This window comes from Glycine max, chromosome 11 (genome assembly GCF_000004515.6).
Source record: "Glycine max cultivar Williams 82 chromosome 11, Glycine_max_v4.0, whole genome shotgun sequence".
NCBI classification, from domain to species: Eukaryota; Viridiplantae; Streptophyta; class Magnoliopsida; order Fabales; family Fabaceae; genus Glycine; species Glycine max.
The window spans coordinates 21,142,277-21,165,250 of NC_038247.2; the positions used below are offsets into that span (position 1 = coordinate 21,142,277).

Consider the following 22,974-nt stretch of genomic DNA (forward strand, 5'->3'; position numbering starts at 1 on the left):
GGGACAGACATACATCCCCATAGTTAGGTTCCCTGACCCCCAACTATGGAATTAAAAACTGTAAATGATAATAAACTCTCCTCACCTATCGTGAGCTCTACGTCAATTTCTCTTTGCGTCACTCAGAGACCTCTCTCATTCACGTTTTTAAGTCCAAAAGCAAGGTTCTATATACCAAATTGAAGGAAATTTAGTATAGATTTCAGAAACAAGGTTAATGAAAACATTCAGAGTCAAATACCCCTGTCAAAACGTAAAAGGCTGATGGGTGTTTCAGATTCTACTAAAAGGAGACATCATTTTAAAACTCCGATCACGCCAATGTGATTGGGGTTCAGTGAAGGTCACGAAAATAACATCAATGTTAAAAAGATAACTTTTACAATGTCTCATTCTCAACGGTTTTTCGAAGGAAGTGTAAAAACACCCTATTATAGTACCCAAAATACAAGAGACACTAAGAGAAACTCAAACTAACTAAGAGAAAGGCTTAGAATCACGGTTACCTCGAAGAAACCACAAAGGAAGGATTGGAGGCTTCGTTCTCTACCGAATCCTCGAGTTGAGTTTTGAAAATTCCGCTCCAATTAAATTGTTCTTCTCCGTGCGGTGATCCAACGGTAAGCAAAGGCGGCTCGTGGCGATCACCGATGGTCAGTGGTGGTAGAGGAGGAGCTTGGGGGTGTTGGGGGAGGGTTTAGGGGAAGAGAAGGAGGAAGAAGATGATTGGTTTACGCTGCTGGACATATTTGAGGCCTGCAACACTCGCTGGGTGAACTGATCCAGTTCAAATTTTTCTGCTTTGGTAAAAAGTCATATCTCATACTCAAGATGTTATTTTGCAGATCCCAACGGTCAGAATGTGGAGAGTTGTCTTAGAAACCTCCAAAAAACATTTGAAGACAATCCAACGATTAACGAATCCGAGATTGCGATTTTACTAAGATGGGTTTAGGTAAAATTTGAAATCTCATAATTTCAACTTAGCTCAACAAAACTCCACATAACTCAACATCCACATCAAGAAATTCATACATGACTAATTCAAGTCATACCTCAACTCATTCAAGCCAACCATATAGTCAAATAACACGATAAATACAATTAAACATCAATTTATAATTAATAATATCTTAGGGTGTTACACATATAAGCTTGTCAATTAAATTGATTTGGATTCATATGGCAAGGAACAAATAAAACAAGATTTAAAATTGGAATTAGAGAATCTGAGAATGACAATGGGAATAAGAATGAGAATGTGAAAACTATGTGCAAATTGCTTCCTACAGTGACTAATTTATAGGACTCAATTTTTACAAAAGTTCATTGTAAAAAAATTAAAAAATATATAAAATGTCAGAGTAATGTTTAAAATTTTTTGACAAGCTACAATAACGGTCAAAAAATAACGAGCAAAAATTGCTTGTGCGTTTTGTCTCTTCAGTTTCTCTTCTTCCCTTCCCTACCCACCTCCTCCACCCCTCTCTTCTTTCCTTCCCCACCCACCCTTTTCTCCCCTCTCTTCTTTATTTCTTTCTCTTTGTCCCCCACCCACCTCCTTTGCCCCCTCCGCCTAACCTTTCTTCTTCCACGTGCCCATGCGAGTAGAGTAGCGCACGTATATGGCCATGATCTCCATGCCATGGCGGTTCGGGAACCGGAGAACCTCAACACGATCCACATTCTTGCGGTGCAAGAATGACTCCATCAACAACAACCCCATTGCCTTCTCCTTCACCACCTTGTACAACGTCGAGGACGGAGGGGAGAACGCCAACTCTTCTTCTTCTTCTTCAAAAAAAAAAAAACATGTAGATCTTCAGAGTTCTTCTACAAGAATTAAACCTCTAACATGGAGATCTTAAGGATGTCTTTAGTTCTTAGAAAGACAAATCTTCAGCTTAAGATCTCTCTCCATGATCATCTGATAAAAAAATATTAGATGTCACTAGAGTCAAATTGTTTTGCCGCTCTTAAAAAGCGAAAAGATATATATATATATATATATATATATATATATATATATATTATTTAATTATACTCAAAATAACTAGATATTTCATATGTATTATTTTGTTTTATTTTTAAAATATATTATTATTTTAATTAGACAATCCAACTAACCAATCAAACCAACACAATTAAGGCACGATTGGTTCAGGTTGAGTTGCTTAACAAAAATCAATAAACTTAACCCAACTATCTTTCATCAAATTTAATCTTAAATTAAATCAAACTCAAATCACTTAGTCATCACCATTACTAAAATTCAAGAGTTTATTTGACCTTATTTATGACCTATTTAAGTTGTATATACTTAATTTGTCACTTTTGATAATACAAATAGACAAACAATAAGTGAGGCGGAAAAAGTTAAACGTGGTACACAAGTAATGATGCACTAAATATGTTTGGTTTGGCATTTTTAATGACATGTCTGCCCAAAATTCACATCCAATTTACTAGTTTACACGAAAGCAACAAATTGTTGTTTTAAGAATCATGTGAGTCAATTCTTAGGCGATGTGAATCCAAAAACATGATAAATCATCAACTTGACATATTCATTAGGGTCAGTCAAAGTCAAGTGACGAGATTTTATCATTTGTATCAAGTTAATACTATAAAAAAAGATTAGGCTGAGTGACCCATACCATGCACGAATAAATATTGTTTATAAATATTTTCTTAAATTTATATTAGGAATTATTAATAAAATATAATATTTTAAATTATTAATTGTTGTTGTATATATATAATTGATTATATATCTTATACACTATCATTTTTAAAATACAATAAATGAGAGAAAGGAAAATTAGTCACGAATTAAGGTAGTAATTTAGATCGTTATTATAAATAATATTTCAATTTATATAATGTAAGAATTTCTAGTTACAATAAAAATAAAAATAAAATATTTTTATCGAAATAATATTTTTAACTATACTTTTAAATTATAACTTAAATTCAAACTACGCGTCACATGCACGACATATATACTATAGGATTACAATAAATAAGGTCTAGATAAGTCGGATACTGTAGCACTCGTTCCTATACTTGCACTTTTAGATAGTCGTCGTATTAAACTCATACCCATATGAATTGCGTCCTTATCCTATGAGTACTTAAATGTACATATCAATGCCCATTAAAAACATTAACTAAAAAATGATAGTAATTAAATAAAATCTCATTCAAAGATTTTTTAATTATGTGAATTTATTTGTATAATATATATTTATAGAAAATGAATAATAGATCGTTCTAACTTTATCATCCAAATTTCATTATTATAATTAATTATTATAAAAATGTATTACATGATATAAATAAAATGAATAGCAATTGATATATAAATTATAAGGAAAAATATTTATTATATCAAAAAATACAAATTATACATAAATTTATATTAACATGTACTTTGAAAAGCCGATAGTTTATCTAAACTGAAAAATAATTTCATCAATTGTCTTTTAAACCAATTTGGGTTGAATTTTTTTCCATCCTCGCTTATTTTAGCATCCCTTTTAATTGCTTGTGCGGTAAAAAAATATGAATTGATGGGATAAATATATTATTAATAAATTATTTTGTTAAAAATATTTGAATGCACAAATAATTAGAAAATTGTATTAGATATCTTTGTTAAAAAAAATACTAAAAAGAAAAGTTTGATCACACTATAATAATTGTGAGGTGTAATAGTTACCTTTGTTTGAAAATCAAATTACACATAATAAAATATAACCGTTTAAAATCCATTAATTACAAATAAAGGTTTTCCTTTATACTATTCTTATATTAAAAACATATTAGATTTTATTAAATTTTATTTTGATACAAATATTTATTTTAATATAAATTTAATCTGTTTTTAATATAAAATAATATATTATATTTTTTAATAAACAATATAATTTTGGGTATAATAAAATAAATTCTGGTTTTAATATAAAATATACCCATTTTTACTTTATTTATATGACGTTTATTATTTGATTTAGAAAATTTAAACATAATAATAGTATATTATTGTTATTATTATCATCAATATTTTATTTTGAAAGAATTCTTAAAAATTCATTAGTTGTTGTTAAAAATTTAATGTTTGCTTCAGTTATTATTAAATCAAATTTAATGCTTATTCTTAAATTTGCAAAAATAAATAGAATTACTTTTTTTTTTGCTAAAATACATTTTTCATCTTCCTATTTTCTTAAATCCGCATTTTTAATCTCCTTATTTTTTAAATGAGACATTTTATCCTCTACTTTTAAAAAAAAATTGCAATTTTAATCTCTCATTTTTTAATTAAAACATTTCGCCCTCCACTTAAAAAAAAGGCTAAATTGCAGAGTTTTTATAAGCGGGAGAAGAAATGCCTCAATTAAAAAAATCGGAGGATTAAAATCATATATTTTTTAAATACGGAGAAAAAGATGTCTAAATTAAAAATTAGGGGGACTGAAATCGCAAATTTAGAAAAATAGGTGACAAAAATTATATTTTAGCCTATATTTTTTAACCATCTTATTGATACGTCCGAAACCTGACTGATCACTTTTAATGACGTTGTCCTCCTTAATCACGTCTTTTTCATTTATAAGGCTCAAATCCAAGACCTTGCTTAAGAGAAAAAGGTTCAATATCACTAAGGCCAACAACTTGTAATTTATGTAAAAATATTAATTTTATATATTGCATTTAATTTATGTAAAAATATTAATTAAGGTTTCTGTAAAACAATTAAAAAAGGTTCAATATCACTTAAGGTTTCTGTACAACAATTAAAAATGTCATTAAATAATATCAATTATAGAAAATATATGTTAATTATATTAATTATATTATTTTATTGAGTTATTTTATGCTAGTATTTTAGTATGTACATTTCATAATAAATGTTTATTTTATATAATTGATATTTATAATAAATAAATACCTTTAGAACTAAGAGAGTCTAACTATGTTAATTTAGCATGGCGTACGAGTGTTGTAAATTCTCTAGTATCGTGTTCAATTTCTATGGATAAAAAAACCTTTAAATATAAAATTATATTATAACTATAATTTATAATAAAAATATTTTTAAACATATAAATTATATTTTAGATTTATGATAAAAAAATTTATATTATGATACAATTTATTTTTAATTAGTGCTAATTTATTTTAAAAAATATTAAAATTCAAGTTAAAAATAAAGATATTAAAAATAATAGATTAAAAGAGATGAGACTTCAGTCAAAAAAAAGATTAAAAGAGATGAGATGTTAAGAAAAATCCTAAACATGCCCTCCTTGAAGAATTGTTTCTAAATATGTTCTCATTTAAGATAATAATTTTAATCTATATACTATCTAATAAAAAAGAAGTACTTGGAAAAATAAAAAATGTTTTTATTTAAGGTTGTGACACGTGGCACTTTTGTTGGTTTTTTTTATCATTTCCGCATCACACTTCCACCTCAGTTGGTTGCTCCACGTGCCTTCTTTTTCAACCTTCACCCGTCGTGTGCTCACCGACTCCTGTTACCTCCATTTGCGTGATCTCCTCACCAACTTCAATCTGCTCCTTTCGTTTGCTTTCTTTCTTCTTCCAGCTTCATTTCCAATTTTTGCTTTTGTTTCCTGTTGAGTTTTCCACTTGCTGAGATTTTCCATTTTTGGTTTGCTACACGAGGTTTCCTCCGTGCTTTCTTTCTTCTTCATTTTTGTGGTTCGTCTCTTCCATCTTCACTTCCAATTTTTGCTTTGGTTTTCTGTTGAGTTTTTGTTGTTATGCATGTTTTCTTCTTAACTGATAGTTATTTTTTCTTACTAATTTTTCCACTTTGTTTTTGGTTCCTTTTTTATTTTCCCGCTTACCAGGCTATCGACGAAGAAGCATCCAGCAGGGGCTATTGACGAAGAAGCATCCAGTAGGCAAGTTTTTTTTCCCTTTTGCTGTTGTGCATGTTTGTTTCGTTACTATTTGTCTCTATTTGTAAGGTTTTAATTTTGTTTATTGTTATGCATGTTTTCTTCTTAACTAATAGTTATTTTTTCTTACTGATTTTTCCACTTTGTTTTTTATTCCTTTTTTATTTTCCCGCTTATCAGGCTATCAACGAAGAAGCATCTAGCAGACAAGTTTTTTTCTCTTTTGCTGTTATACATGTTTGTTTCGTTACTAGTTGTCTATATTTACAAGGTTTTCTTTTTGTTTGTTGTTCTGCATGTTTTCTTCTTAACTAATAGTTATTTTTTCCGGTGGTGACATTGATCTTGGTTGCCTGATATGGTATTTAAGAATGGAACTATGCATGCTTTACTTTTTCAATAACATCTTTTTTTTTCTTTTTCTTGGCTGATATTTTCACCCTTATTGTTGGTGGTGGTGTTTATGCTAGTCTAAGATTGTGACTGCTATAATTGACAAATGTATTTGCCAACAACCTGAGCTTTTGTTAATTATTCATTACATATGCCCTGCTTTTATGTATGCCATGCTTTTATGTTCATATATTTTTGTGATGTTTGATTGGATAATTCTTAATGTGCAACATTCTGGTGACAATCTAGATAGTGTTCCTATGCCAATAGTTATGTTGGTCTAAGATAGTGACTGCTATAATTGACAAATGTATTTGGCAACAATTTGAACTTTTGTTAATTATTCATTACATATGCCCTGCTTTTATGTATGCCATGCTTTTATGTACATATATTTTTGTGATGTTTGATTGGATAATTCTTACTGTGCAACAATCTGGTGATAATCCTGATAGTGTTCCTATGCCAATAATTCTAATAGATCAAGAATCAGATTGTGAAGCAACAATTGTGCAACTTAGCTTTGGGGATCGCCTTGGAGCTCTTCTTGACACGATGATTTGGCTACTGGAAACTAAATTATGCAATCTCCAAAATTTCCAAACCAGTTGAATATCTTTGATGGGATGTCCTTTAACTACAATTTTGTTATTTAAGTGATGCTCTTACTATGTGATTGTTAGATAAGATTTATTCAATTTATGAAGGTCCTAAGATTTGCTTTGTTTAATTATGTTTCCTCATTATACATCTTCTTTTCTATTAACAAAACACATCTGATAGAACAAATAAAATTTGATGATAGTTTTATGTTGTCTATTGAGTGGCTTTCTTTTTCTTCAGAAAGTCTTCTTCGGAGGTTTCATTTTGTATTTCATTTTCACTGCAGCTTGGTGTCTAATGTTTTTTATTTTATTTTTTGCTACGGCAGGTATTATGTTCCAAGACATTACTACTTTATTGCTTTCTGTTGTTCCAGGTAAAAGAAAAACAATAAGGAAAAAAATGTTATTGTTGCTAGTTTTTTTTCGAGCATAGCAATAAAAAGGATATGAACATTTTCACTACAATTTGGTAGCTAATGTTTTTTATTTTATTTTTTGCTACAGCAGGTATTATGTTCCAAGACATTACTACTCTAAAGTGTGGCTAAGTAATTTCTTTTTAAAAAAATTACGGAGGTTTCATTTTTTATTTCATTTACACTACAGCTTGGTATCTAATGTTTTTTTATTTTTTTTTTTGCTACAACAGGTATTATGTTCCAAGACATTACTACTCTATTGCTTGATCCTAAGCATTTAAGGACACAATAGATTTGTTCATTGAGCGGTACAAGGGAAAAAACATTTTTGTTGCCGTTATTGTTGCTTTTTTTTTTTCTAGCATGACAATAAGAAGGATATGAACATTTTCAATGCAGCTTGGTAGCTAATGTTTTTAATTTTATTTTTTGCTACTTCAGGTATTATGTTCCAAGACATTACTATGTTCTCATCTCATACACTTTGTAGTGGCCCATGATTGCTCCATAGTGTGCTATTGATAATGTTTAAGTTTCTCAAATGCCATTATTGGTTTATGCAATTGATTTAATCTAAATCTGTAGCTATTCTACAGTGGCCAAACTCTTCTGTTTAAATTATTTGATAACCATGTTTTAAGTGTACATTTATATTGTCTTTATAATCTTCTACAACAACCTCCTTCTCCTTGGATGAACCAAAGGCCTCCACTTGATGTCAATGTTGGTGAGTTTTATTTAAATTCAGGATAAAGTGTTTAATCAAATCGCTTTGCAGTAATGTAATGATGGTGTGGAACTGTAGCTTATGTGGAAGGGAGGGATGAGAAGGAACTTCTAATACACAGGTAAACAAGTCAATTAGGTCTGATAGAAGAATGCTTCCTTTGTTGTCAAAATTTGAAGCGACCTCGTCATGGTAGAGTTATTTTATAAAGCTAGCAAACATTGTTACTGTTGTTGCAAAACATTTTATAGGTATTTTGGTCTAGAATGTCAAACTTGAGCTTAAATCCATTACATTTAGATGTTATTGATGCTTTAAAAAGATCCAGGACTTCTTCACGATGCCATGGAAGTTAAAACGCAATGATTTGACTTCTCAATATAATGTTGGTGGATATATACCTCAACAAGATGGAGCAGGGGATGCTGCACATGGAGTTTTTGAAATTGAGGTATTTTTTTATCCCTTATTGGTCAACATAATATATATCTCCAGGATGTCTGCATATCTTTTAGTCAATTGTTAAATTAAATTTTATAGTATACATAATTATATAATAGATATTATATACTTTAATATCCGACACAGTAACACGTCTTATTTTATTCGTTAAAGTTTTGTCATGATCAGTCGATTATATAATAGGTATTATGTGCTAATTTTTTGACGGTGTGGTTGCTAGATTGTAACTATGAACTATATCAATTTTAAGCCAAAACCTGTCACATAGGAAAACATTTTGTTTTGTGCTACTAAGATCTTTTGAATTTATCTAAATTTTGTATTTTAAATTGTGATAAAGTTTAAACTAATTGTGGGAATATATGGGATGCTCATTGCTTATATCTTCTTTCGTTTGGTGTGTTGAAGATTATTTTGATGCAATGATTAATGGCACCGGTCTTGCTTTGTAATTTGTAAAAGCGTGCTATCATAGTAATTCAATTTAGCTAATTTGTTGATTGTAATTTATGTCTGAGTAATATGGTTGGTAGAACCTGTGGTCTTAGAGAGTCAGGTTTTTTTTGCCTAATTCAATATTTCATTTTAATTTTGTTGTACGGTGATTTTTAAGGCATGGGTTTTTTTTTTCCTAATTCAATATTCCATTTTAATTTTGTTGTGCAATGATTTTTGTGTTATTTTTTTTTGTTTGATTATTGTTATTATTATTATTATGTAGGCGCTAGCGGAAGGTCCTTTTGTATATTGTGATGACACATGTCTTCTTTCTTTTCTCTCTTAATTTGTGTAGGTAAAAATAACATGCTAATTTGTTATAGAACCCTCAGTTACTTTTAAAATTAGAGAATTTACCTGGATAATTGCTTTTTAATTTTGCAGTTTAACTTAGAATACCTTGATAGAGTTGTGTTCAACACAAATGACAGGAACTGATTCACACACAACTATGATTTATGGCCCGGGTGTTGCTGGATGGGGAGTTGGTGGAATAGAAGCAGAAGTTGCAATGCTTGGCCAGGTAAAACTAACATGCTAATTTGTTATAGAACCCTCTGAGTTACTTTTAAAATTAGAGAATCAAATTAAATTATTCTCTGAGTATCTCTGAATTCCTTTTAACAATATGCATGTTGTTTGTAATGATGTATAGACCTGTGTGGTTTTGACCATTGGAGGAGTTATTGTAAGAAATATTTATTTCTCATATTTTTGCAGCCCATGAGCATGGTCCAACCAGGTGTTGTTGGGCTCAAATTATTAGGAAAACTACGAGATGGTGTCACAGCTACTGACTTGGTGTTGATTGTTACACAAATGCTAAGAAAGCATGGGGTTGTTGGCAAGTTTGTACGGTTTTTTTCCTACTCTCTCTTAGTTTGTGTTGTTTATTTGTTTACTTTAATTATTATTATTATTATTGTTGTTGTTGTTGTCGTCGTTGTTGTTTTTGTTGTTATTATTATTATTATGTATGCTCTAGTTGAAGGCCCTTTTTTTTGTTGTAATGCTGGGAGTGAACATTTAGATTTTTCTTTGAGGTTCCTGGTGTGTGTAGGTGGTGATAACAAAGAAAACCATTTTCCTTTTAGGAAGCATTAACGGTCATGCGGTTACATTGTTGGTGATATGGGTTGAAAGTTATGTGTTTGGTGAGATGCCTAAATGAAGTTTTGGTTTTTAATCTTGAAAGTCCATGTGTGTCCTGATTTTGGGATACCTCCCTATTTATGATTTCTGAATTATCTATTGCAGGAACGAGTTTATTTTATTTTAGAGTATGCACCCAAAGGTGATGTTTACAAGGAATTGCAAAAATGCAAATATTTCATCTAAAAGGCACGTAAGTGTGTAACTATTGTAAGTATATATCATACAACAACATTCCTTCTTTTCCTCTGCCCATATGTTGTTGTTGGTGGCTTACAAAATTCCATAGTGACTAACAAATTAATGTTTCTTTTGTGATTGAGGCAGTATGTTGCATCATTGGTCCGACCCCTTATATATTGCCATGGAAAGCATGTAATCCATAGGGATTTCTTATTGACAAAAAAAGTTTATACTGAGATCTGCTTATTACAAAAAAAAAAAGTTTATGATTTCTTATTTTTGAATTACTTTCTTCATGAAGGGTCTCAATGTACAATGAAGCTAAGTTGACATTTTTCATATTTCTGTGGTATCCTAAAACTAAGGTATAAAATTACTTGTTGTGTTAGAAAATTTGATATCATTTTCTTATTTGCTTCTCTTCAATATGACAGTGAATTCTAAAATTTGTGTTAGGGAACAACATATGTGTGTGACTCCTTCAGACCAGGCGATTTTGATGTAAATTCAAAAAGGGATATTATTGTTGAAACTCAGCATGGACAATTACAAAGGATCCATGAATTACATTCTAGTTATCTAGTTCTACAATACCCTATCCTATTTTCTTATGGGGAAGATGGCAAGATAATCAATTTTGGTTTAGGATATGCATGAAAATGTTTGAGATTTGGGACACAGTAGGACAAGAGAGGTACCATAGTAGATTTGGGACACAAATGTGACTAACTTATATTTTTTGCCTCAGTTGAAAGTAGCAGATTTCTCATTTAGTTTTTAAGCTGCTAGCATACCCAAATACTTCAGGTATATTCCAAGGTACTTCTGATATCCTTGGATATGTTGACATTCTACTCCTACACTATATATAGTGAACATATACTATGTCTTCTATACAATATGGTATGTATTGGCCTTACTATGTCTTCTATAATAAATCTTTGCTTCTCTTCATTTTCAAGTCTTACATTTCAAATAGGTGTTTTTTTATATACAAACTTTCTATGTTAATTCCTATAATAACAATTACTAGATTTGGATTTAATTATTGTTACCCTTCTATTTGACCAACTAATTCCAATCTGTGTAAACTCCTATATAGATTGTATTAATCGACCTGAATCTGAATTACCCTATGACAAAGGTTGTTTTAGAAATGTTGGCTTAGGAGAAAAAGATGATGACATGCAAGTGTTTTACTACTTTGTTAAGTCAGAAAATAATCCTATATTAGTTAGCAATTCTTTCAAGTCAATTATTGTCAAAGGATGTATTTCTTTCAAGAGATGAGTCCAAGACCATTTCTGAGATTAACTACATTTCTGAGCTAAACCTGTTATTTATGTTTCCTATTTGTTTTGTGCAATAGAAAGTCCAATCCAAAGTAGTGGCAACTTACACTCTTATATACATTGTCAGGTATAGCCTTGAGATGATGGTCAACCACGATGAGAAAAACACTGAATTTTTGCCCCTGCGACTGTGAATCTACTGAGTACATTGGACAATCAGCTGATGGAGTCAATGGAAGCAACATCACAACGTGATCTCCTCCCCAACAAAATTACTTCAAATGGAATCTTGATGCTGCTACTTTTCGGATAACAAATCATTCGGTGTTGGTGTTTGTTTACGTGACAGCAAAGGAAATTTCATGAAAGCAATAACCTTCTACGCATCAGGTATGCCATCCCCGAAGGAAGCTGAAGTTTGGGCACTCTCCAGGGCCATTAGCTGGATCCATCATCTCAACATACTATATAAGTGTTGTGGATTCATTCAACAGCTACTCTAAAGAAATTACAAAATTCAATCTTATTTTGAATAGATGCAGAGTGGAGTTTCAATTTATTTCTAACTCTAGGGTGAATTTTATGAAAAGGCTTCAAAATTTTATGCTAACTCTCATAGTTTTAATTATATCTCATCATGTATTGTTTTTTAACTTTAAAATGAAATAATATAACTATCTTTCCTTTTAAAAAAAGCTAGGTTAGCATCAAATTAAGTCATCAATGGCATAAGATAAACTCTTTTTTTCTCCCTCTCTATATAATATACTATATTAGATATTATAATAATTATTGCATATATATATATATATATATATATATATATATATATATATATATATATATATATATATATATATATAAATTGATATGTTAGTATGCATTACATGTACTATATAATATATTGATTTATATAATATATATTATTTTTTAATCAGCATATTATACTGTATGCATATAATAATTTTGACACGTGATTTAAATTATATTATTAATTAAAATATTAAAAATATTTAAATATTCTAAAGAAAATATTTAAATAGTAATTATAATTTATAAAAAATACAATTTATTTATCACTTTAAGAAAATTAATCGCATAAATAAGATATAATTTTTATATTTTAATTATAGAATTATAATATTTATAATTTTCGGAATTGGTAATATTGTGAGTAATTTTGTTATTTGAGCATAATTTATATTATATCTTATTCTCATCTAATTTAGTATTTGGTGTACATCATAAGATTTAGTTTTGTTCTTTTCACCATTATTTAGTTATTAATATTCAGTTTTTTTATGCTTCAACACTGAATTGCATTTTGGAACACCAATTCACGAGCTGCCCGAATGATACTCTGCATAATACACATAATAATAATAATAAAATTAAATAAAATTCTAATCCGGCTTCCTACAACAAATGATCTAATAAAGGAGATGTACCTGGAAATTGTGCCCATACCTGAAATACTTTATTATTATTATTATTATTATTATTATTATTATTATTATTATTATTATTATTAACAATTATTTGAGCCTCCAAAAGTATGCTGCTATTTATACGGTTTATATCATAATGCAATTTTACATTTTAAATCATAAAGTTTATTGTTGTTGCAGGAAGTTGGATTAGGATTCTATTTAATTTTATTGTTGTTGTTGTTGTTATTATTATTATTATTATTATTATTATTATTATTATTATTATTATTATTATTATTATTATTATTATTATTATTATTATGTATGTTCTAGCTGAAGGCCCCTTTTTATGTTGTAATGTCAGGAGTGAACATTGAGATTTTTCTTTTGAGGTTCCTGGTGTGTGTCATTCTCTAATTGGCGGATTTCAACTTTCCATTTAATTCTGCTTAATAATTTGGCTCAAATCCTGAATCTTTTCTTCCTCCGTTTATCTCTTTCTCTTCCTCATTACTCTCTCTCTTTGTTCATCTTTTCTTTCTCCGGCTTTCATCCATCTTCTGTTTTCGTTATTTGATATTGTAATTCTGTTTTTGTAAATAAATAGGCGCGGTTGTTGTTCCCAACAAGTGTGTTGCATCTTCGGCAGGTGCAATGAAGCAAGAGAATCACAATATCAAAGGAGTGAGTTTGCTTCGAAAATTGGAATGTACTGTGTGTGTTGCATTTTCTGTTTTTGATACGGTTCTCTTCTCATCTTCATTCTATTTTTTGCAATTTTGATTATAGTTCTTTTTCTTTTTTTGGTCTGCTTTTTTGTGGTTTGATTTTTGGGACAGACTACAGTAACAACGGCGGTGCTGAAGGTGATGGCGCTTTGTCCATGCAAGGGTTGCAACAATAGGATTCACAGGGTGGTGTTGAAGAATAAAGTCCCAAAGTGCATCATTTTTTTAAGGAACCCAAAGAAACCAAACATACAATACCAAAGTGGAATCTTGAAATATTTTCTCGGCTTCTTATTAGAAAACAAACGAAGAAACTATAGAAGAACAAAGCCTACATAATAATAATAATAATAATAATAATAATAATAATAATCCCATGACCCTACCATTTTTCCAAATAATCAAAAGAATTAGGACTGTTGATTGACAAGTGAGATTTTCTATGGTAAAATACCTCATCACTTTAGTTGGAAAGGGGACCTCAGCCTTAACTCATCACCTTCCCTTTTTGTTCTTTAGTATTTTGCATTAAACATTGGATTTGTGTCATAAGAGGATAACTGGATAAGTAATTATAAATACATGTGTGATATTAATATGGAAGTACGTTTAAGAAAGAAAAAATTAAGCTTTCTTTAAGGAAGATACTATAAGAAAAATGACATAATATAGGGTCTCATATATACTTTTTTTAGGCAATGTAACGACTCGTGCATACATACAAGCTTCTGAAACCCTCTGATTGGCGGATTCCAACTCCCCATTTAATTCCACTTAATACTCAGAACTGTCTTCTCCGTTACTCTCTCTCTCTCCCTCAATCTTCTCTTTCTCCATCTTTCTCTTCCTGAATCTTCTCCTCTTTTCCTTTTATTCTTTCTGTTTCTTCCTTCATGCAGGCGATTACTAGCGATTTCGACTTCATGTAGGCAAGTTGCAGCCTACAATTCAAACTGAGTACGAGTCTTTACCGCAACACACTCACTTTCATGTATTTCCTTCTTTCTTTTTCCTTTTCTTTTTCTTTCATTGTAGCTTACACAGGGTTTTGAAACCCTTAACATAAAGAGAGAGGAAAATCTAAGGTTGCGACAAGTGGGACTTTTTCGGTTTTTTGATCATTTTACCCCTCCCTTTTTTGCACCGTTTTGTTTTGTTGCCACCGCTAAGTGTCGCATTGCATATCAAGTTTCGAACATATGTCACTCCCTGATTGGCGGATTTCAACTTCCCATTTAATTTCACTTAATAATCGAAATTGTCCTCTCTCTCCCCGTTTCTCCGCCATGTTTATCATTATTATTGTTGTTGTTGTTGTTGTTGTTGTTATTATTATTATTATTATTATTATTATTATTATTATGATGTATGCTCTAGCTGAAAGCTCTTTTTTATGTTGTAATGTTGACAATGAACATTGAGATTTTTCTTTGAGATTCTTGGTGTGTGTAGGTGGTAATAACAAAGAAAACCATTTTCCTTTTAGGAAACATCAACTTTCATTCAGTTACATTGGTGAAATTCATGCAAGTATCAGTTTGCCTATGCAGTAATCCCTTTGTTTACCAGTTTGCCTATGCAATAATGCTTTTTATTACATAAATTTCTTACCATTTTTTTCTTTTCATTTTAACTGTAAATCCTATTGTTGCAACCCTTGCACGGGAAAAGCGTCGTCACCTTCAGCACCGTCGTTGTTACTATAGTCTGTCCCAAAAATTAAACCACAAAAAATCATACAAAAAAAACATAAACACCATTTTAATTAAATCAAAATAGAATAACCTCTATCTTCCTCTTAACTTCTCCGACAACTTCTTTGCCAAAGCTGCCACGTCCATTGTGCCCTTCACCATCACCATCCCCCTCCCTCTATCTATACCCATGTCATTAACTCCTACGCCACACCATTTCAACACACATCAATAAAAAAACACAAACAAAAAATAAATGCCAAATCAATAAATAGATGAAAATGACACCTTTATTCTTCAACATCGGTCTGTGAATCCTATTATTGCAACCCTTGCTTGGGCAAAGCGCCATCACCTTCAGCACCGTCGTTGTTACTACAACCTGCATGAAGGAAGAAACAGAAAGAATAAAAGGAAAAGAGGAGAAGATTGAGGAAGAGAAAGATGGAGAAAGAGAAGATTGAGGCAAAGACAAAATAACAGAGAAAATGCAGGAGAGAGAAGATAGTTTTGATTATCAAATGAAATTAAATTGGGATTTGAAATTCGCCAATCAGGAAGCGACACGTGGCAAGCGCAGCTCTGATTGCTAAGTGAAATTAAATGAGGAATTGGAATCCGCCAATCAGATAGTGACACATGGCAAAGTCAACAAAAAATGGTGGAAAAAAAGCCCCTGGAAAACCCTGTTTTGCCCCTACCTAGTAGTTTGACGCGTGGCATATTTGTTGGTTTTTTGGTCATTTTGGCCTTTGCGTAATTTGCTAACATGTGGCAGAGTTGTTGACATGTGGTAGCGACAGAGTAAGATTTTTCCTCTTTCTTCATCTCTGTAGAAGGGTTCCAGAAACGTTGTGGTGGGCATTGTGTTGTGCGTGTTGCATTTTCTATTCTTGATATGGCTCTCTTCTCATCTTCATTCTATTTTTTACGATTTTGGTTAGGGTTTGAGGATGGGTTAGGTAGCCATGGTTTATCTCGCCGTCGTTCCTGTAGGATATAGCTCAGCTCCACCGTCACATTTACCTTTTCTCCTTTCGGATTCACATTTCTCTTTCTCCACCGCAACACACTCACCTTCAGGTATTTCCTTCTTCCTTTTTGCATTTCTCTTTCCCAATGCAACACACTGACCTTTAGGTATTTCCTTCTTTCTTTTTGTTTTTCTTTTTCTTTCACTGCTTTGTTTTTGGGTAAGTTCCCTTTGTTTACCAGTTTGCCTATGCAGTAATCCTCTATATTACTCTATTTTTTTTACTATACCTTTCTTTTAATTCATTCATTGAAAATCAATTGTTGAACGACCCATGCATATGTACGGATTACCGACTAGTTTATATATAAAGAGAAAGGAAAGATAAATTATATTTTAAAGGTTTAATTATTCATTTAATCCCTATAGTTTCTAAACTTATTCCTTTTAGTCTCTATAATTAATAGGTGAATGTTTTAGTCCTGAAGTTTATATTTTAATTCCCAAGAGATCCTTACTGTTAAAATTCTTTAACAATCAGAATTAAAATAAATTTAACGGCAAGAACCTTTTAATAATTAAAATATAAATTTTAAAGACTAAAAAATTCACTTATTAAACTTAAGGGATTAAAAAATTTACTTATTAATTATAGGAACTAAAATGAATAAATTTAAAAATTATAGGAATTAAATGGGTAATTAAATATATTTTAAATTTATGATAAAGGGTTTATTGACCAATATAAATATACAATGCTATTTTAATCATTGGTAGTTTCTTTTAAAAAATATTAAAAATAAAGATGAGAAGGATAAATTAAAATATCTGATAGGTTAAATCTTAAAAAATGCTATTGTTGAAAAGAAAGCCCTAAAAATTCCCGTGAATAAGTTTTTAGAACTCTATTATTTGGATCTGTGTACCAAAGACTCAAACTTGAGATTATTGATTAAATTGAAACTACATGCAAATTGAATCACCTTGTCAGCTATAAAATAGGTAGTCTGATTGTTTGTTTTCTTGTAAAATTCAAATTTTAATAAAGTTAAAAAAAGGAAAGGTATAATATTTTTATTTTTTACTTTTTATATATTACGCAATTTTCGTAAGTCGATCTCTTTTCCACTTAATAAGATATTACTATCATAAAAAATAAAAAAATTAATTATATATCTTGATAAGTTGTTATTATGACCAGAAAATAAACAAATTAATCATTCAAATCAAGTTTGAGAACAATATTTGGAGATTAAGCTATGATACCAAGAAGGCACCCTGGCTCAAAGAAACCACAGAATACCAACAATGGCACCCTATTACAAACTTTGGCTATGTTATCTCCAAAGAAGATAGCAAAAAAGCCTTGGACCAAGATCAAGACTAAGACAAGACAAATCATTAGACGACACTTTTCTCATCTTGAAGATTTCAATGCTTCAAGAACCGCAAGTGAAGGGGAAAAGAAAGAAAATTGTGAAAGCCTTGCCAAGAACAATAAATGGGGTAATTCAACTCCAAGTATAACTGATTTCGTGATTCCTAAAAATATTTTAGACCTTGATTCCTCCGTGGCTTGCAATAGTGAGTTGTTTTCAGAATTTTGTATGAATGTACCGGATTTTTAGTCCATCTTTTTGTGTCAGTGTATTTTATTATACAAAGAAAATACATCATGATAAAATAATTGTGTTAATCTTCCGCCCTAAGGGGGTTCGGTATAAAGAAAAAAATTTGATTCACATTTTTTTTATTATGTTTGGTTTATTATTTAAAAAATAATAAACATTGTTTTCTTGGAATGTAATCACTTATGTTTCTCAAGAAATTGTTCCAATGAGAGGGGTGAGAATTTAACTTTTGTCGTGTTGGAAAAAAAGTTTTACTACGATAAAAAAATATCACATATTGGATAATTTAATGAAGCAAATAATTAAAGCTTATAAGAAAAATTTATTAAAACTAAAAGTGAAAATCTTTAATTATCAGAAAATATATGTAAATAGTTTTTGAGAATATTTATAACCAACCAAACAAATTTTAATCATATCATTCCTAAAAATTATGATTTTCAGCCAAAAAAAAAGTTTTCCTTCAATCAAATACACCCTATATCATAGGATTGCATAATGGTGTAAGTCACATTGCATTCATACATTGAGAAATGATTTATTTAGTAAAATAATTTTTATTTGATTTATAAAATGAGAAATGATTTATTTCATGCATCATAAACGAGATTGGATTAAGAAAAAAGTATACCCTAATTTTTTTCTCACGTGTTCAAGTTACCCTAATTTTTCCCCTCACGTATGTCATGTTTAATATTTAGTTAATATTTATTTGATTAGTAGACTGTGCGAGGGTTGATATTCTTTTAATTTATCTTGTTTCTTGTTTGATTTTTTATAATGACACGTGAAAAAAAGTCCTTGATGCATTTTGTTCACTGTATTTATATTGTAATCGAAAATTTCCTACAAAATGTATTTTTCACATATCTTAAATTTTATATTTATGATAAATAATTTGTATTATAATATAATGTTACTTTTGAATATTGATTATTTTTTAAAACAATATTGAAATTTAATTTAAACATATAATTGAAAATGCTAATTGAAAAAGATAAGAGGTTAAAAAATATCTAAAAATATTTTCGTTGAAAATAATTTTCAAAGGCACTTCCATTAAATTTATTTCTATATTATAAATCTGAACCTTCATTTTTAAACTGAAGCATTTCTAAGATTTAGAATTATTCTTGATAAAAGTATTTTTAAGAATTATTTTCACTCTTTTGTTTTTTGCTGAATTATCTTTTTCACTCTTTTTTAGCTGCATATTTTATATAATGTTCATTTTTACTACACAAATTTGTTAAAAAATTTAATAGAAAGGATTAAGATCCTTAATTTGAAGTGGCCTTTCAAAAACAATCCTTTGAAGTGGGCCTTATCTCTTTAGAGAGTAAAGAGATATTATTCCCACCATTTAATCATTTAATGGCTTAGATTAATTCATGTTGAAAATTTTCAATTTCTTAAAGAAAAAAGGTAAACAAAAATACTCGCAAACAATATTGATATTATTTTGCCGAATGAGAAAAAGATATCAGATATTTAAAAACAGAGGAAATCGTGGCAATTTTGTAATCGCAAGAGAAGTATGAAATAACGACTTTAGCTTAGCTGCTTAGGTGTTGGACTGATGTTGGCAAGTGGCAAACATGCAACTAAATGAAAATGAAAGAGGTTGGATCTTCTTACTAATTTTATTAGTACTTTATAAGATAAATATTAAATAAAAGTAAATATACATTTAATATTTTAGAAGTATAAAATCATATAATTTAATAATTTTTGTAAAGATATTATAGAAAGATTTCAGAATTTTAAAACGAATGTTTTTGTTATTTATTTAAAAATGAAAATCTAACTAAAGATTAGCTCACTCAAAAATAGACAATGGATATGAATTCACTTATTCTGGGCAACTATACAATGTTCACTTTTAGATTCAGGAACCTTTGTAGTTTGTCTGTGTTGTCTTAATTAAAATCAATTTTTTTTTGGTGAATTCTTAAAATCAAATCTAAACGCGTATTGTTAAATTTGCAAAGATGAATAGAATTAGTTTTAAGTCAATAAATTAATGAATTTTATATATTGCATTTAATTTATGTAAAAATATTATTTTTACTTTAAAATATTTATTGCTAAAGGTTTAGGTAAAATAATTTTAAAAATGCCTTTATGTAATTTCAATTAAAGAAAAGATATATTAGTTAAATTATTTTATACTAGTATTTTAGCATGTGCATTACACATAATAAATATTTACTATATATAAATAATATTTATAATAAATAAATACTTTGTTATAATTAAAATTTATAATAAAAATAATTTTGACCATATAAAATATATTTTATATTTTATAATAAATAATTTATGTTGTGATGGATATTATTTTTAATTTTTGACAATTTCTTTTAAAATATAAAAATTCAAGTTAAAAAATAAAAAATAGTTGAATTGATAAATTGAAAGAGATAAGATGTTAAAAAAATCCACAAATACACCCTCATTAGGTCAACTTGTTTAAACAAATATATTAAAATAAGAATTTTCTATAAATGTGTTTTTTAATAAGCATATAGAATTTTTTTTTTATTTTTTTACAACATAGGATTTGCTTCTTCAAAAAAAAAAAATAATTTAAGTAAAGGTTGTCTAAACAAACACACTAAGGAAATACTATTCATTATAGTGTTAAATTAATTTTTTATTCTTTGGGTTATGTCATGTCTCAACCCAAAATTATTTCCTTCAATATTATTCATTATAGTGTTAAATTGATTTTTTTTTAAATTATCAATCCACATATGATTTTCTCTTTATTTGTAGCTAATATTTATTTTGGATAAAATATATTTCAAATTATTTAAGATTTGATGAAAATTCACTTTCTTTTTTACATTTTAAAATAATAGTTTTTAGATAAAATATACTTTAATTTACTATTATAATTATTTTCATTGTCAAATATATAAACTATCAATATAAACTATGTAAAAAAAAGCATCAATATAAATCTAAAACTAATATTTTTAATTGATTATTCAAAAATATATAATTGATCGACTAATCAACCTTTTCAAGCGATTAGTCAAAAATATAATTGATTGATTTTATATATATAAAAGAGTGTTTCATTCTTTGGGTTACAACATGTCACAACCCAAAAATCATTCTCTCCGATATTGTTTATTATATTATTAAATTATTATAAAAAAAATATCAATCAATAGAAGATAAAATTAATTATTTTCCTCAATTATAAATTTAGTTTATTTTATTTTATATTATCAATCCATATATAATTTTCTCTTTATTTGTAGCTGACATTTATTTTTAATAAAATATATTTATGATTTTTTAAGATTTGATGAAAATTCACTTTCGTTCTTACATTTTAAAACAATAGTTTTGGATAAAATATATTTTAATTTATTGATTACCATTATAATTATTTTCATGCTTAAATATACAATTGTAAATTATTATTATTTTCACTTTTAAATACATAAATTATCAGTATAAGTTCTGTAAAAAAAACTATCAATTTAAATCTAAAATTGACCTTTTTGATTGATTATTCAAAAATATATAATTGATTGGTTAATCATCCTTTTTAATTGATTAGTCAAAATATTTAATTGATTGATTACCTCTAATATTGTTATTATTTTCATTTTTAAAGATATAAGTTATCAATTATATATTAAGGACATGCATGTACTCTATACCAATTGTGCATTCAATACCAATTGATCACTAAGTTTGTCCCTATACCATGTCTCTCAATTTCAACTGTAAATGTGAAAAACATTAGCAAAATATGGAAATTTCAAATTCAAATTCTTCGTTTTTGGATACTCCTTAATTTTAGGCAACCACATTTGAAAGATTTTAACAAAATGGTCATCATGGATGAAAAGGTATGTCTTAAACCAATTTTTCATGTAATTTTATGAATTCAAAGCATTCATACCTACTAATTTCCTTTTATGTAGCTAAGAAATATTCAATGTACGATTTGGAGTAATCTAGTTAAAAAAATTTGAATCACTCTTAAGGGAAAGAACCTGTTACGAGGTGAGAAATCTAATAGTGGCATTGAACATATATAAATATAAGGCCACCAATATAATGATATCATTATACGATACATGATACCGAAAATATTATGATTGATGGTTAGCTTGCTCTTTAAACTTTCAAACTACTTTTTTGTTATCAACACAGTCCCTACATGAAACTAAGGCTTGCTAATCATAATAAATATGTTTGATGTCCATTGTGAGAGATGATAATATTATCTTATTTTTAAGTGTGTTTTGGGTGGTTTTGTGCTTTTGTTTAGCTACTACTAGAAGAAGAAGAAGCAAAGCTAGCAAAGCACCAGAAACATTTGCTTAAAAAATGCATTACAAATATTGTCCTTTGTTTGACACACAAGAATAATAGCGTGTTGCAAATGGTTTAAGGTTTTTTATTAACAATTTATGTAAAATTACTCATTCAAAACCAACCCTTTGAACTGGGTGTCAAATAAAATATATCCTAGGTGTTGTTAAGTCAAAAGTTAAATTATAAGTTAAGACGAATTAGAATTTCTAATTATTTTGATTAGATGCGAATAAATACAAATGATAAAAACAACGTTTAATGCATCATTTGATTGTAGCCTACTATTATGTGTCTTATACTCGAGACGATAGTAGACATAAACTATGATCGGATAAGACATTTAAGAGAAATATTTAAGAAGATCATTTATTTTTCTATGTCTGAGATTCTATTTACATAAATATTTTCTTAAGATCTGACAAAGTCCTATGAAAAATAAATGAAATTTAAGATCTTAATATGTTGATCATCATAAAAAAATACACTTTGTTGTGTAGACCTGCTTTGACA

At 28.7% G+C, this 22,974-nt stretch overlaps 1 long non-coding RNA gene across 6 annotated transcripts; it reads left to right on the top strand.

Annotated features, from left to right (window-relative positions):
• The first annotated feature begins 5,501 nt into the window (after window positions 1–5,501).
• On the top strand, window positions 5,502–12,253 carry LOC102669578 (uncharacterized). Of its 6 annotated transcripts, none has more exons than XR_005887026.1 (8): window positions 5,502–5,730; window positions 5,883–7,305; window positions 7,436–7,479; window positions 7,581–8,528; window positions 9,469–9,560; window positions 9,758–9,889; window positions 10,295–11,191; window positions 11,792–12,253. It is a non-coding gene; the product is annotated as an uncharacterized lncRNA (long non-coding RNA). The 6 variants fall into 6 exon arrangements; XR_005887030.1 differs by having other exon boundaries at window positions 10,295–10,737; window positions 10,829–12,253; XR_005887027.1 differs by having other exon boundaries at window positions 7,581–8,077; window positions 8,156–8,528; window positions 10,295–12,253.
• Window positions 12,254–22,974: the final 10,721 nt, after the last annotated feature.